Source organism: Castor canadensis, chromosome 8, assembly GCF_047511655.1.
Source record: "Castor canadensis chromosome 8, mCasCan1.hap1v2, whole genome shotgun sequence".
NCBI lineage: Eukaryota > Metazoa > Chordata > Mammalia > Rodentia > Castoridae > Castor > Castor canadensis.
This window is the reverse complement of record NC_133393.1, coordinates 83738027-83750310: the sequence shown is the minus strand read 5'-3', so window position 1 is coordinate 83750310 and position 12284 is coordinate 83738027.

The window sequence follows — 12284 nt, the reverse complement described above, 5'->3', positions numbered from 1 at the left end:
CAGAAACATAAAACTAATAAGACAAAATCAGCAAAGATATAAAAGATATGAACAATACAACTAACCAGCAGTTTTTAATTGATATTTATAGAACATTTTACTGCCAACAGCTGAAAATACTGTATTTCAAAAACTCCATAGACCATTTCCAAGACAGATCGTATTCTGGGAAATAAAACAAACCTTAACAAATTTAAAAGAACTGAAATCAGAGTGTTTTCTGACCATAACAATTAATTAGATACCAACAACAGAAAAATAGAACAACCTCTAAACACATGGATATACTCCATGGACCAAAGAAGATAAAAAAATAGAGAGAACTGAATGAAATTTTAAGAACATGTTGAAATATGTGGATGCACCTAATGCAGTGCTGAGAGGGAAATTTATCTCTAAATGCTTATATTAGAAATAAAGAAAACTACTCTGCTGGGCATACAAGTTCAAGACTAATAATCCTAACATCTCATGAGGTGGAGATTGGGAGGATTGTGGTTCTAGACCAGGGTGGGCAAAAAGTTAACAAGACCCTATCGCAAACAATGGCTGGATGTGGTGGTGTACTCCTGTCATCCTAGCTAAGCAGGAAGCACAAATAAGACCATTGTGGTCTAGGCCAGCCAAGGCATGAAGTCAGACCCTATTCAAAAATAACCGATGGTGCTGAGCACCTGTGGATCACAGCTGTAATCCTAGCTACTTAGAGAGGCATAGATCAGGAACCTTATGGCTCAAAGCCAGCCCAGGCAAATAGTTCATGAGCCCCTATCTCAGAAGCAGAGTGGTTCAAGTGCCTGTTTAGCAAGTATGAAGCCTTGAGTTCAAACTCCAGTCAAAGGAAGCAAGGGAGAAGGAAGAAAGGGAGGGAAGGAGAGAGAGAGAGAGATAATGTGTAGTTAAAATGCTCTGTGGTTAGTGTTCTAGACTTTTCCATTAGAGGTTGTATAAAATGGCATGTTTACCATCACTAGGATGATATCATGTGCATGTTTTGGAAACAGGATGGAAGGGGTCACTCTAGACTAAAGAAAGGTTGCCCAGTGTAACCACATAAAATGTGACCTCACATCTGAATTTTTTCTAAAGCAGTCTAATTCTGGCCAAGTTGATAGGTTAAGTGAATTCATAGAAAGACTCTATTATATTCATTTTATTAAAGAAATGAAGAAGCAGAAAAATGGTCTCCACCATTGGCTTTCCTGGTCTCTGTATGTCCTAGCCTAGCTCAGTTGGTGTGCAGTTTCAACAGTAAGGCTCCTAGACAACCCTACTTAGTTTGACATTGTCAACAACCTGGAACTTTTCCACCAGCCCTGGGGGTGCAGGCAGAAAGACAGAAATCCAATTCTTCCCTATTCAGCATGACTCAGGCTTCTGGCACAAGGTCATGAAGCATTTTACCAGGTCATTTGTGAATAAACTACTTGAGATTGATTATTTTACGGTTAGAGTCCTTGTATCATCATCTCAAAGGAAACTTGACTATTCTCCATAAAGCAGTGGGCCTATTTCTTCTATCATTGCCAGCATTTTCACTTATAATTTTGGAAAGCCCCCAAGTTTTACTTAGTGAGTAAGAGGATGTTTAAACCTGGTCTGCAGTCCAAACTGTTCCTAGAGGGATGCTCAGCATTTCTTTCAGCCTGTGCTAAATCAGCAATTTAAAAAAGGCCAAAAAGAGTTGCCATTTTGTATTTATCTCTTTTCCTAAAGGTACAAGTTTTGGCTAACCATTGATGGGTTGCTGGAAGGGTCTAGTCACTGCTAAGATGATGGAATTCATCATCTTTCTGTGTAGAAAAAAAATGAAGAAATTGGACTGCTTTATCAAATGATTTTACCTATTAAAAAGTACTGGCCCCATTGACTACCTTCTATTTTACCATGTTATGAAATAAAGTACTGTTTAGAACTTCACATCAATATTTCAACTAAATTATTTTACTTCTGACTAGCTTTACTAATGTGAAAGTAGAAAAATCCGGACTGGGGTTCTGGGGACCTGAATGCTAATTACCACACCCTGCCAAGCGATCTCTACCCTCAGAAAACAAATGCCCTGAAATTGATCCCCCCTAGGGACCCTGAGTCTATGCAGGAGCCTCCAGCTAGAGGAAAATTTACCAGTGAAAGTTGCTGGGTTCCTGTGATATTTTTTAAATCTCCCTGAAAAACAGATTGGTCGACAGTTTGGGCAGAATCTTGTGTTACTGTAGAGGATCAGGACATTGCCTATGGGCTTATATAACTCTTCACATCCTAGGCTCATGTTTCTCTTATCAGTAACACATGCATTGCCAAGGAACAAATGTGGTTTCCTCTATAAATTTGTATAGTGCAGCTCTAACCACCAATGTGATGGCTTTTGGAAGTGGACCCTTGGAAGGTGATTGTCTACAGATCATGAGGTTGGGACTCTCATGATTAGATTAGTGTCCTCGTAGGAAGAAGAGACCAGAACTCTCTCTCTCTCTGCCATGGGAAGACACAGGAAGAAGGTGGCCACCTGCAAGCTTGGAAAAGGCCCTCACCAGATGCAAAACCTACTGCCACCTTGATTTTAGACTTCCTGGCCTCCTGAATGATGAAAAACAACTATCTATTGTTTAAACCACTCAGTCTATGGTATTTTATTATGGCAGACTGTGTCAATTAAAATGCAAGTGCGCACACACATGCGGGCGCACACACACACACACACACACACACACAACTCCATTCAGTGATGTGATGTTGTCGCTTGAAATTAATGGAAATCTTTATTCCATGAAAATTGGCAAACACTGTAAAAATACTGCTGCATGTGATGAACCACTTCTCCACATACACAGGTGCAAATGTTTTTCTAGTTGGTTCTTACAGCACACCATCTTTAACCTAATAGAAATCACCAAGCTATTCTCCAAAATAGCTCTATCAGTATGTTTTGCACTATCGGTTTATGAGAATAGTGATTTGCTCCTTAATATTGTTATTCCTCTAATATTTGCTTTTATGATAGGTAGATACACTATCTCACTTTAATTTGAATGAACCTAATTATGTACTTCACAATATATTTCTGACCACAACTTCATCATTGGAAATTGCTTACTTAGAGTCTTTAATCACTTTTTTTCTGTTAGAGTATTTTGTTTTCTATTTTTACATTAATCTGCATTATCAGTTTATTGTAGATGTGTGTTAATGTGAATTTTAAACAACCTGAGGTAAGTCTCCTGACCTCAGCTATCTCAGTATAAATAGCAGTTTAGTCAAAAGGGAGCAATGGAGGATATATTTATCAGTAAGGCAAATGTTCAAAATAATGAGAAGATAGAACAGAAAAATTTCTGAAGTAAAATGTCCTTACTTTCTGATTAGTTTATCCTTAGGATTTTTTTTTAATAAACTTAATTTAAAGAAACTTTTCCTGTGAAATAAAGTTAAGATTTAAGAAAAATTGATTTGAGTGTTCTGTTTCTGTTTTCATGTCTTCAATCAAAAGGTAACATTTGTATCTCCTAGTTTTTAAACTTAGTCTATTTGGACTTTTGCTATTTTATAACTTCTTCTTAGTGCTTAGTATGACTCATATACTCAAGAGGTATACACTGGAAGAGCACGTGCTGTGATTTAGATAAGTGTCCTCCCAAGGCCCATGTACCGAAGTCTTGGTTGCCAGCCTGAGGCACTACTGGACACTTGTGGAACCTTTAGGAGGTGGGGCCTACTGGGAGGAAGTTAGGTCATTAGGGATGTGACTTTGAAGGAGATATTGAACTCTAGCCCTTTCCTCTCCTTCCGTCTTTTGCTCCTGGCCACTATGAGGTAAGCAGCTTCCCCAGCCAATCACTTCTGACATCCATACACTTCTGCCATGATGTTCTGTCTCCCCACAGCCCCAAAGAGACAGGGCTAGGTGACTATAGACTGAAACTTCCCAAACCATGAGCCCAAATAAATTGTCTTTTTTAAGTTGATTATCTCAAGTATTTTGTTAGTAATGGAAAGCTGACACTAACATAACTTATCCTGAAATATGAAGCTTTTGTAAATTTTGCTTTTATCAAACTAGGTGACTACAGATTTGTTTGTTCGTTTTTAAACAGGTTAACAATTTCTTGCCACTGAGGCAGGCTAGTAATAGGGAAAGAAGAAACTCTCCTTGTCTCAGCCCAGCGAAGCAATGGGGATATACAAAGAGTACCAAAAATAGAAGATTCTTTAGGCTCTCTAAAAAACACTTAATAGCCTCTATTAGGATCAAAATAATCACCAAGGTCATGGGAAGTCACAGGAGTTTTTGAGTTATCCAACCTAAGATGTGTCAGCATCAACATCCTGAGAGAATAGATGCAAAAAGACACAGGGAAAAAAAACATATCCTGGGGGTAGAATGGACTCAATGTTACTTTGGAGATCCATTCAAGCTCACCCTGCAAAGACTTCCCAGATGTCCCCACCCTCTTACAGTAATAAATCACCCCTCTAATAAAAATCAGGGTGTTTTGGTCTCTGAACCATCTGACTGGAGCCCATTGATTTTCTCTTGCAATGCTTCCTTTAAAACTCTGTTTTCTCTCTACTTTCAGTAAAACTTTGTCCTGCTTTGCAATCAGTGTATCTCCATTCAGTGCTTTCTTTAGGATGCAAGTGCCTAAGAATCTTCTAACCAGGATTGTCAGTGACCACCCAGCGGTGTAAAACCACTAATCCCATCATGATGAATGGCTACCATATGTGTTTTTAGCTTTTTACAGCATTGAGATGTATACTATAACACTTTGAAAACTCATAACTTCATGAACTATGTGTTGAATGCTACTTGTTTTTCTCATCTTTGTGACAAAATACCTGACACACACAAGTTAAGGGAGGAAAGATATATTTTGGCTTAAAGTTTCAAAGATTTTAGTGCATCGTGGCAGGGAGAGTGTGACAAAACAGGACAGCTCACCTCATGGCAGCCAAGAAACAGAGAAAAAATGCCTGTGAGAGCAGGCCTCCTTCTTCCCCTCTTATCCATCTGGGTCTCCAGGATATTGGGTGGTGCCATCCACATTAAGGACAGGTCTTCCTGCCTTATAATCCTCTCTAGAAACACTGTCACAGATACACTCAGACGTGTGCTTTACTAATCTTGTAGGCATCTCTCAATCCAATCCAGTTAGCAATAAAGATGAGCCATCACACCACTAGCAGTTCATTTTCCAAACGTGCTTTGACTCCTTGAGTAATTTTGTTTGAACATGCTGTACCCAACAAACCGATATTAGTAAACAAGTACTCATGCCCCTCTCCATCTCAGAGCATCACTAACTTCGGCACTGGCCCAAACTTTTGGCATCATCATGTGCCCACCTGACCACTTCAGAAGTCTAACAATTTGAAGTTCTCAGCCAGTCATCCTGCTGTGAAACCCTGCTGTTAGAACAAGATATGCTACCAAGTGTTTATAAGTAAGGATGAATTTAAGACAATTGTTTCTCTCTTCCTGGAGTATTTATACTTAAAGCTTCTCTCAAACTGAGATTTAACAGTTTTTTAAGTTGTAGTTAAAAAGCACATAACATAATATTTACCATCAACTACTTTTAATTGGACAGCTCCGTAGTGTTAAGTATATTCATATTCCTATGCAACAAATCTACTGCATTTTTCATCTTGCAAAACTAAAACTCTATACACATTGGTCAACAACTCTTCTTTCGCCCCTATCTGCAGCCCCCGGCAATCACCATTCAAAATCACCATTTTGTTTCTGGGAATTTGATTTCTTTAGCTATCTCATACAAGTGGAATCATGAAGTATTTGTCTTTTTGTAACTATGTTAGTTCATTTGGCATAATATCCATATTGTAGTATATGACAGGGGGTTTCTTTCTTTCTCAAGACTGGAAATTCTCTGATTATATATGGTATCTTCTGTATCCGTTCATCCCTCAGTGGGCTTTTAAGTTGCTTCTACCACTTGTCCTTGTGGATAATGCTATAATTAACACAAGTGCAAATATCTCCTTAAGATACTGTTTTAAATACCTTCATATATGTACCTAGAAGTGCAATTACTGAATCACATGGTAATTCTATTTTTAATTTTTTGAGGACTCTCCATTCTCTTTTCCATAATGGGTACACCATTTTACATCCCCACCAACTAGAATCTTGCTTATCTATTCATATTATATATATATATATATATATATGTATGTATATATGTGTGTGTATATATACATATATATGTGATAAATGTTTGTCTGCTATGTATTACATATATTTTCTTCAAACCAGTCTCTAGTTTTTTAGATTTCCTTATGTCTTTTTTCATAAAATTGCTTTGTATTTTAAGATAGCGTAATATGCCATTTTTCTATTTTCATTTTTCTTCCAAATTCAAGGACATAAAAATAATATATTTGAAACTTTTAAGTAGATCTAAGCTATTCAGATATTTATATGTAATTTACTTTTGAGTATGGTGTTAAGAGGAAATACCTTTCTCTGCTTTGCAGAGGCCATTTCTCTCATACAAAATTCTCACATAGAACAGATGCTTCCTCCACAGTTACCTTGACCTTCACTTTCTAAGTCTGAGTGGAAATAACCACAGGGTTTTCTCCAATCCTTCAGCAAGCATTTAATTGAATGTTTTGAGTAGGCAAAGTCAATTATGGTCTCAATTCCGTCTAAGAAGGGATTGTGAACTAAATGAGAATGCAGAGTTTTACTTTGAAGAGATTGCCATCTACTTGGGGAATACAAAACACACAGATAATTACTTAATGGTAATAAAGAACCCCAAGGATAACAACATGAGGAATATACAAGCCCAGAATCCTGTGGGGTCCACTGTGAAACTGAGGTGGCTTCCTTGGAAAGGAACCATGAGTGATGTTTATAGTGTAGAGAAAGATGTAACTAGGCTAAGGAGTGTAAAAGTCTGAAAAGTGGGTAAGGAGAGGTACAAATAGACGGAAGCTTCACATATACCTACATAGAGGTGGTAACCAATAAAAAAAGTGCCAAAGTGAGTAAATTAGGAAAAGGGTAAGGGCACAGTAGTGAAACATAAGCACTGTTCACTGAAAATTCCTGGGTTTGAATACTGATTCTGTTGCTTTCTGCCTTTGTAACCTTGGGAAATTTTTCTGAATTATCTGTGCCTCAACTTCCTCATCTACAGATTCAAGGTAACAATGTTTTATGTGCATATAATGCATATCAATTACCACGCATGGTCTTAGGACATCCCAAGCATGCTTTAAAAAAGGCTTATTTTTAGCATTTGCTCCTATCCTTAATCTAGAGGCAAAAAGTCAGAAGTACTTTTTATAGTTTTAACTTGTCTTTCTCTAATGATTAGTGATGTTGAGCATTTTTTTTATATACCTGTTGGCTGTATGCATGTCTTATTTTGAGAAATGTGTATTTGGGTTCTTTGCCCATTTTTCTAATCAGGTTAATATGTTTCATTGTTATTCAGTTATTTGAGTTCATTATATATTTTGGTTGTAACCCTTATTAAATGCATGGTTTGCAAATATTTTATATCAATCCATATGTTGTCTCTCCACTCTGTTAATTATTTCCTTTACTTTGATGAAATTTTATTTGTCTGTTTTTCCTTTTGCTGAATATGCTTTTGGGGTCAAAAAAAAATTGCTTACTCCAATGACAAGAAGTTTTCCCTATCTTATTCCAGTAGTTTTTATAGTTCAAGTCTAATGTTTAATTCTTTCATCCATTGCAAGTTGACTTTTGTGTATCATGTGAGGCAAGGATTATAATGACATATCACTTCATGCCTATTAGAATAGCTTTTCTCAAGAAGATGAAAGACAAGATTAGTGAGAAAGCAGAGAAAACTGAACCATTCTTTATAATAGTTGGTGAGAATGTATATTAGTACATCATTGTATACAATTGTAGGATTTGGACTTTGGCAAACCTCACAGAATAGGCGAAACTGCTTTCCAATAAATCCCAGTCTAAAGTCCTGAGAATACCTCTCCATAAAATAGGTTTAGTTCTAGGAGTGTCAAGTGTGAACCCTTGGGTTACAGAGAAAGTAAAGTAATGTCCCAGGTCACTTCTGGCTTCACTCTGGACATGAATCCCCTAACTGAGAAGACAAGCTTCTTTGGCCTACAGAGGAAGCCTGCCATCACATAGGTTCACCACTATGTGGTGAAGCCATGCTCTTACATTGATGGAAAAAAGAAAGTCAATAAATAACACAAATAGAAGAATTAACCTCAAGGAGAACACAGTTAATGTAAGAAGGTAACAAATCCCAAAAATTAATCATAATGAATGTCTTCTGAGAATTCAAGAAAATCACATCCACTACATGAGATAGTATGAAATTTAAGCATGAGGAAACTAAACTATTTTTAAAAGTGAGAATTCTAGTTGCTAAAGTGAAAACTCACTGAAAAGACTGAGGTAAAGAATGGAGGAGGCTAACGACATACTTAGCAACGTAGAAGCTTAAGCTTAAGCTTAAAAAATCATGATCCAAAAAGTAAAGTGAAAAGTTGAAAAGCATAAACTTTATCCATAAATCTAATGTTCACTTAATAAAAAGAAAGTGTGAGGGAAAAATAAAAGCAAAGGAATATGGAACAAAATTCCATGTGTTCAAGAAATACACGTGTGTTCACATCAAAAGTGCCCACTGTGTGCTTTACGTGAATATTAGGAAACAACACATTTTGGTGATTGTCATGAATTCTAAGGACAGAAAGAAAATACAAACTCAAAAAGAGAGAGAAGGTGAAAGGAAAAGGAGCATTAAGAAGGACTGAGAATGAATCTGGTACTGAACTCAATGGAACACTGGAAGCTACAATATACCCTAGAGACATGCCAGCCTATTCTGAGGGGAAAAGGCTTTGGGAAACTTCCCATATGGGTTACCATGTTACCATTCACACATGAAGGCAAAATGAAGATCATTTCCAACATGCAATTTTTGCCATGCATATATTCTTCTGAAAATACTATTCAAAATATAAATGTGATCCAAAAAAGGGAAGGACATGGGACACAAGGAATACAAAAACAGAAACCAGTAAAGCAAGCAAGTAAGACAAATAATTTCTTACAGTGCAGCTGCAACTTGCATTCTAATTGTTTGGCAAAAATTGCTAAAACAAGAAACATCTTATAAAGATTTGGCCCAATAATTTCAAACAAGAGAGCGGAGGGAAAAAGCAGTAACAGCAGTTAGGAGGTGAAGGAGAGGAATGGGGGAGGTGGCATAGGGACAGAAACCTATAAACATCTCTCCTCCCACCATAAGGTCACAGTGACAGTCCTACAGTGAAAAACATGGTTAACAGGAGAAAAATATAACAAACTGACTTTATCAAAGTGATCTCCCAACCCCAGAACTGGAGTTTGAACTCAAGACTTTGTACTTGCAAGGCTGGTGTTTGACCACTTGAGCTAAGCCTCCAGCCCTTTTTTGCTCCAGTTGTTTTGGAAATGGATATCGCTTTTTTGCCCAGGCTGGCCTGGATAGCCATCCTCCCACTTTACACTTACCACAATCTTTGGGATGACAGGTATGTGCCACTACACCCAGTTTTGGTTTTGTTTTTTTTTTTTCCATTGAAATGGGATCTCACAATCTTTTATTTGCCCAGACTGGCCTGGAATTGTGATCTTCCCAAACTCAGCCTCGCATGTAATTTGGAATGATGGATGGACCACACCATGCCCAGGTATTGATAGAACTTGGGGTCTCAACAACTTTTTGCTATGGCTGACCTCAAACCACCATCCTCCCCATCTCTGCCACACAGATAACTAGGATTACAGGTATAAACTACCTGTGCCTGGTTTTATGTGAAGAAATGAAGACCCAAAGGGCCAAAGGAAACTGTCCATTTTTATGCTTAGATTTGATGAAGCATGGACAGCCATGTAGAAATGATTCATCAGAAAGATGAAGCTATATAGAAAGAGCATGACCTGATAGTAATAGACTGAGAAGAGAAACCCAACAAGACCTGTCTGCTTAGACTCTTCTTGCCTATGTGATGTTCTCTCAGGTTTAAGGCAGGATCTGTTTTGATATGACCTTCTGCCAGATGAGGTAGGTCAGAGGATTTCTTTTTGGTCAGCTCTTACAAAGGAGTGTAGTGGGAAGGGGAGGTCAGAATAACATATTTAGACTTTATGGTTGGCTTTGAGGGAAATGTTTTCATGACCTGTCTAGGGAGGGAAGAAGAACAGAAGACTGGAAGGCAGGCAAAGGTCAGAAGGAAGACTGTTTCTGAGGCTCTGCCAATGTCTGTCAGTCCAAAGTGGCTTACTTAGCAGTATCATGTTCTGAGCCCCAACGGTAGAAAAGAAGTGAAATGATGTCAATGGCCTTCTCCGGTATAGTTTTAGGGTACAATAGCTCACTAAGGCACAAATTTGTGAGAAGGGATGCCTCCCGCCTCACTCCCGCCTTTGTCACTGAAGATTCAATTAACCTTCTGATTCAATTAGCAGAAATCACAACAATTTATCAGAACTGTAAATTGGGTAAGAGCAGATGCCACATTATCCTGACGTGGTTTTCTTTTTCATGATTCTTATTCATTTATAAATTAATTGGCCATTAAATTTATCTTCCAAATGTGGACACATTTGAGGGTGAAGAGTCTATTAACTGGACAATGCAGGGACAACACACAAACCAGGACTGTCCTGGAATGTGGGCATATATGGCCATCCTATTCGTGATGTAATCACCATACTGGCCACATTGGGTAGAGCCCTGCCAGGTCTGAGACAATGGCTGAATCCTTACTTGACCACAGATCATTATGAGTTTTCATCCCCATCACTGAAGAATGTACTTTACTATATCCACATAAGGGATAGATTGCAAACATCAGCATCTGTGATTTGGGGGCACGAATCACAGACCACCTCTGTTAGTGGCCATCCTTACTAATGTGAGCCTCCCACTGTGCCATCCTGTTTTCTACTGACATGGATAAACCTAACAAAGAAGGTGCCGAGTTTGAGGTCTATTGCAACTCTTCTTTCCAAGTAATCACTTTCACACATTCAAAAGCTGCGATCCTTTGGAGTGCTGTACAGATAAAATTGCTATCTCAGAGCCTGACAACTCTGTACACAGTGTCCATCCACATGGGCCAGTCAAAGCAGAGGAAAATGTTTGGAAGCATGTGTAGGCAGAAAGACCATGAAACAGTCTATTAAACCCAACAGTGTTTGAAGTACAGGAAAAGAAAGCAGCTGATAGCTGTGAAGACTCCAGATGGGTCAGACTCAGGGATTCTCACTCAGAACCCTGGCTCTGCACACTGCAAGACTGAGTGACAGCTTCCAGGTACAGCTCTCTAGAACTTGGGCATCTCAGGCCTGGGCCCCGGATGCAGGCTCTGGTAGATTCATTCAGACTTTCTGACACTTAGTCTCTGCCACTGTGTCTCTAATGTCTTGTAGTCTTTAACAGCTTTTTTAAAAATTACATTTAGATTATGATTTAAAGTGTTCAAAATTTAAATGTGTATATGATGGAGAGTTGTGTAGTTTTCTTTCAATTATTCCTGGATTTTTCTGGGAAAGCAGTATGAAACCTTGTTAAGCAGAAGTACAGGGAAGTGTAAAACCAGGTGTTAACAGAGAAGCAAAAAAAGCCTCTTAAACAACTGTGTTATTTTCATTTGCAATGTTTAGGTTTAATTGCATGAAATTTGACCAAATGCTTGGAATTGATTGGTTGTGGTTCTAATATACTAGCTACATCAATAATGAGATTTAGGATCTTTGTACTAACACTAAAATCACCCTCTAGTATTTTTCACTCAAGAGCAAGATTTAGTATTAAAAGGGCCCATCCAGAGTGGTTTAAATCCTGAAATTCTAAAACAAAATCATTATAAGGCAAGAAGGACCCCAGAATATATATAAAGTATGCCCTTACAAAATAATACATAAAGGCAAGTATTCAAACAGTGGTTACTATGTTCCTAAAACTATTTTAAGTGTTTTAAAATTACTAGCTTATTATTGTGAAGCCAAACTGGGCTTCACTACATAAAAAGAATAATATCAAATATTTCTAATAATATAAAAGTTTTACTCTTAAGGCAAGAAAGGGAGAGAAAGAGGGGAAGAAGAAAAAAGAGAGAAAGGAGGAGCCCGTTACAAACTCAAGCTTGTAGGAAGGACTTCTGAAGTGTTAAACCTGGCAGTAAGAATAACCAGAAACAAACAAGTTGCTGCAAATGGTGAAACCCATCTTCATCTCAGGGCTGTGCTGGATTGC